Here is a 5,890-nt window from a genome sequence, read left to right as displayed (position 1 = left end):
GGTCGATTTGCATTGAATCTTAGCATGTGACAATTCGTTGGATAGGTAAACAACATAACTACGACTTCCATGGGATATTTTTGCATTCTCTAAAAATTCGGCCAAAATGGAGGTTAAGAAAATCTCCTCGTTAATTTAGGACATTACTCGTTTTTGACCCATTTTTACTAGGAATGCCATAAAGTGGCCGATTTGTATTGAATCTTAGCATGTGACTTTTTGTTGGATAGGTAAACAACTTAACTACGACTTCCATGGGATATTTTTGCATTCTCTAAAAATTCAGCCAAAATGGAGGTTAAGAAAATCTCCTCGTTAATTTGGGACATTACTCGTTTTCGACCCTTTTTTACTAGGAAGGCCATAATGTGGCCGATTTGCATTGAATCTTAGCGTGTGACAATTCATCGGATAGGTAAACAACATAACTACGACTTCCATGGGATATTTTTGCATTCTCTAAAAATTCGGCCAAAATGGAGGTTAAGAAAATCTCCTCGTTAATTTAGGACATTGCTTGTTTTCGACCCATTTTTACTAGGAAGGCCATAAAGTGGCCGATTTGTATTGAATCTTAGCATGTGACAATTCGTTGGATAGGTGAACAACATAACTATGACTTCCATGGGATATTTTTGCATTCTCTAAAAATTCGGCCAAAATGGAGGTTAAGAAAATCACCTCGTTAATTTAGGACATTACTCGTTTTCGACCCTTTTTTACTAGGAAGGCCATAAAGTGGCCGATTTGTATTGAATCTTAGCATGCGACAATTCGTTGGATAGGTAAACAACATAACTACGACTTCCATGGGATATTTTTGCATTCTCTAAAAATTCAGCCAAAATGGAGGTTAAGAAAATCTCCTCATTAATTTGGGACATTACACGTTTTCGACCCTTTTTTAGTAGGAAGGCCATAATGTGGCCGATTTGCAATGAATCTTAGCGTGTGACAATTCGTTGGATAGGTAAACAACATAACTATGACTTCCATGGGATATTTTTGCATTCTCTAAAAATTCGGCCAAAATGGAGGTTAAGAAAATCTCCTCGTTAATTTAGGACATTACTCGTTTTCGACCCATTTTTACTAGGAAGGCCATAAAGTGGCCGATATGCATTGAATTTTAGCGTGTGACAATTCGTTGGATAGGTAAACAACATAACTACGACATCCATGGGATATTTTTGCATTCTCTAAAAATTCGGCCAGAATGGAGGTTAAGAACATCTCCTCGTTAATTTGGGACATTACTCGTTTTCGACCCATTTTTACTAGGAAGGCCATAAAGTGGCCGATTTGTATTGAATTGAATCTTAGCATGTGACAATTCGTTGGATAGGTAAACAACATAACTACGACTTCCATGGGATATTTTTGAATTCTCTAAAAATTCAGCCAAAATGGAGGTTAAGAAAATATCCTCGTTAATTTGGGACATTACTCGTTTTCGACCCTTTTTTACTAGGAAGGCCATAATGTGACCGATTTGCATTGAATCTTAGCGTGTGACAACTCGTTAGATAGGTAAACAACATAACTACGACTTCCATGGGATATTTTTGCATTCTCTAAAAATTCGGCCAAAATGGAGGTTAAGAAAATCTCCTCGTTAATTTAGGACATTACTCGTTTTCGACCCTTTTTTACTAGGAAGGCCATAAAGTGGCCGATTTGTATTGAATCTTAGCATGTGACAATTCATTGGATAGGTAAACAACATAACTACGACTTCCATGGGATATTTTTGCATTATCTAAAAATTCAGCCAAAATGGAGGTTATGAAAATCTCCACGTTAATTTGGGACATTACTCGTTTTCGACCCTTTTTTACTAGGAAGGCCATAATGTGGCCGATTTGTATTGAATCTTAGCGTGTGACAATTCGTTGGATAGGTAAACAACATAACTATGACTTCCATGGGATATTTTTGCATTCTCTAAAAATTCAGCCAAAATGGAGGTTAAGAAAATCTCCACGTTAATTTGGGACATTACTCGTTTTCGACCCTTTTTTACTAGGAAGGCCATAATGTGGCCGATTTGTATTGAATCTTAGCGTGTGACAATTCATCGGATAGGTAAACAACATAACTACGACTTCCATGGGATATTTTTGCATTCTCTAAAAATTCGGCCAAAATGGAGGTTAAGAAAATCTCCTCGTTAATTTAGGACATTGCTTGTTTTCGACCCATTTTTACTAGGAAGGCCATAAAGTGGCCGATTTGTATTGAATCTTAGCATGTGACAATTCGTTGGATAGGTAAACAACATAACTATGACTTCCATGAGATATTTTTGCATTCTCTAAAAATTCAGCCAAAATGGAGGTTAAGAAAATCTCTCGTTAATTTGGGACATTACTCGTTTTCGACCCTTTTTTACTAGGAAGGCCATAATGTGGTCGATTTGCATTGAATCTTAGCGTGTGACAATTCGTTGGATAGGTAAACAACATAACTACGACTTCCATGGGATATTTTTGCATTCTCTAAAAATTCGGCCAAAATGGAGGTTAAGAAAATATCCTCATTAATTAACGACATTGCTCGTTTTCGACCCATTTTTACTAGGAAGGCCATAAAGTGGCCGATTTGTATTGAATCTTAGCATGTGACAATTCGTTGGATAGGTTAATAACATAACTACGACTTCCATGGGATATTTTTGCATTCTCTAAAAATTCGGCCAAAATGGAGGTTAAGAAAATCTCCTCGTTAATTTAGGACATTACTCGTTTTCGACCCTTTTTTACTAGGAAGGCCATAATGTGGTCGATTTGCATTGAATCTTAGCATGTGACAATTCGTTGGATAGGTAAACAACATAACTACGACTTCCATGGGATATTTTTGCATTCTCTAAAAAGTCGGCCAAAATGGAGGTTAAGAAAATCTCCTCGTTAATTTAGGACATTACTCGTTTTTGACCCATTTTTACTAGGAGGGCCATAAAGTGGCCGATTTGTAGTGAATCTTAGCATGTGACAATTTGTTGGATAGGTAAACAACTTAACTACGACTTCCATGGGATATTTTTGCATTCTCTAAAAATTCAGCCAAAATGGAGGTTAAGAAAATCTCCTCGTTAATTTGGGACATTACTCGTTTTCGACCCTTTTTTACTAGGAAGGCCATAATGTGGCCGATTTGCATTGAATCTTAGCGTGTGACAATTCATCGGATAGGTAAACAACATAACTACGACTTCCATGGGATATTTTTGCATTCTCTAAAAATTCGGCCAAAATGGAGGTTAAGAAAATCTCCTCGTTAATTTAGGACATTACTCGTTTTCGACCCTTTTTTACTAGGAAGGCCATAATGTGGTCGATTTGCATTGAATCTTAGCATGTGACAATTCGTTGGATAGGTAAACAACATAACTACGACTTCCATGGGATATTTTTGCATTCTCTAAAAATTCGGCCAAAATGGAGGTTAAGAAAATCTCCTCGTTAATTTAGGACATTACTCGTTTTTGACCCATTTTTACTAGGAATGCCATAAAGTGGCCGATTTGTATTGAATCTTAGCATGTGACTTTTTGTTGGATAGGTAAACAACTTAACTACGACTTCCATGGGATATTTTTGCATTCTCTAAAAATTCAGCCAAAATGGAGGTTAAGAAAATCTCCTCGTTAATTTGGGACATTACTCGTTTTCGACCCTTTTTTACTAGGAAGGCCATAATGTGGCCGATTTGCATTGAATCTTAGCGTGTGACAATTCATCGGATAGGTAAACAACATAACTACGACTTCCATGGGATATTTTTGCATTCTCTAAAAATTCGGCCAAAATGGAGGTTAAGAAAATCTCCTCGTTAATTTAGGACATTGCTTGTTTTCGACCCATTTTTACTAGGAAGGCCATAAAGTGGCCGATTTGTATTGAATCTTAGCATGTGACAATTCGTTGGATAGGTGAACAACATAACTATGACTTCCATGGGATATTTTTGCATTCTCTAAAAATTCGGCCAAAATGGAGGTTAAGAAAATCACCTCGTTAATTTAGGACATTACTCGTTTTCGACCCTTTTTTACTAGGAAGGCCATAAAGTGGCCGATTTGTATTGAATCTTAGCATGCGACAATTCGTTGGATAGGTAAACAACATAACTACGACTTCCATGGGATATTTTTGCATTCTCTAAAAATTCAGCCAAAATGGAGGTTAAGAAAATCTCCTCGTTAATTTGGGACATTACACGTTTTCGACCCTTTTTTAGTAGGAAGGCCATAATGTGGCCGATTTGCAATGAATCTTAGCGTGTGACAATTCGTTGGATAGGTAAACAACGTAACTATGACTTCCATGGGATATTTTTGCATTCTCTAAAAATTCGGCCAAAATGGAGGTTAAGAAAATATCCTCGTTAATTTAGGACATTGCTCGTTTTCGACCCTTTTTTAGTAGGAAGGCCATAATGTGGCCGATTTGCATTGAATCTTAGCGTGTGACAATTCATCGGATAGGTAAACAACATAACTATGACTTCCATGGGATATTTTTGCATTCTCTAAAAATTCGGCCAAAATGGAGGTTAAGAAAATCTCCTCGTTAATTTAGGACATTGCTTGTTTTCGACCCATTTTTACTAGGAAGGCCATAAAGTGGCCGATTTGTATTGAATCATAGCATGTGACAATTCGTTGGATAGGTAAACAACATAACTATGACTTCCATGGGATATTTTTGCATTCTCTAAAAATTCGGCCAGAATGGAGGTTAAGAAAATCTCCTCGTTAATTTAAGACATTACTCGTTTTCGACCCATTTTTACTAGGAAGGCCATAAAGTGGCCGATTTGCATTGAATTTTAGCGTGTGACAATTCATTGGATAGGTAAACAACATAACTACGACATCCATGGGATATTTTTGCATTCTCTAAAAATTCGGCCAGAATGGAGGTTAAGAAAATCTCCTCGTTAATTTGGGACATTACTCGTTTTCGACCCATTTTTACTAGGAAGGCCATAAAGTGGCCGATTTGCATTGAATTTTAGCGTGTGACAATTCGTTGGATAGGTAAACAACATAACTACGACATCCATGGGATATTTTTGCATTCTCTAAAAATTCGGCCAGAATGGAGGTTAAGAAAATCTCCTCGTTAATTTGGGACATTACTCGTTTTCGACCCTTTTTTACTAGGAAGGCCATAATGTGGCCGATTTTGCATTGAATCTTAGCGTGTGACAACTCGTTGGATAGGTAAACAACATAACTACGACTTCCAAGGGATATTTTTGCATTCTCTAAAAATTCGGCCAAAATGGAGGTTAAGAAAATATCCTCGTTAATTTAGGACATTGCTCGTTTTCGACCCATTTTTACTAGGAAGGCCATAAAGTGGCCGATTTGTATTGATTCCTAGCATGTGACAATTTGTTGGATAGGTTAATAACATAACTACGACTTACATGGGATATTTTTGCATTCTCTAAAAATTAGGCCAAAATGGAGGTTAAGAAAATCTCCTCGTTAATTTAGGACATTACTCGTTTTCGACCCTTTTTTACTAGGAAGGCCATAAAGTGGCTGATTTGTATTGAATCTTAGCATGCGACAATTCGTTGGATAGGTAAACAACATAACTACGACTTCCATGGGATATTTTTGCATTCTCTAAAAATTCAGCCAAAATGGAGGTTAAGAAAATCTCCTCGTTAATTTGGGACATTACTCGTTTTCGACCCTTTTTTAGTAGGAAGGCCATAATGTGGCCGATTTGCATTGAATCTTAGCGTGTGACAATTCGTTGGATAGGTAAACAACATAACTATGACTTCCATGGGATATTTTTGCATTCTCTAAAAATTCAGCCAAAATGGAGGTTAAGAAAATCTCCTCGTTAATTGTGGACATTGCTCG

This window comes from Medicago sativa, chromosome 2 (assembly GCF_051527215.1).
Source record: "Medicago sativa cultivar Bolivia chromosome 2, Bolivia_mono, whole genome shotgun sequence".
NCBI classification, from domain to species: domain Eukaryota; kingdom Viridiplantae; phylum Streptophyta; class Magnoliopsida; order Fabales; family Fabaceae; genus Medicago; species Medicago sativa.
Note: the sequence above shows the minus strand (reverse complement) of the source record.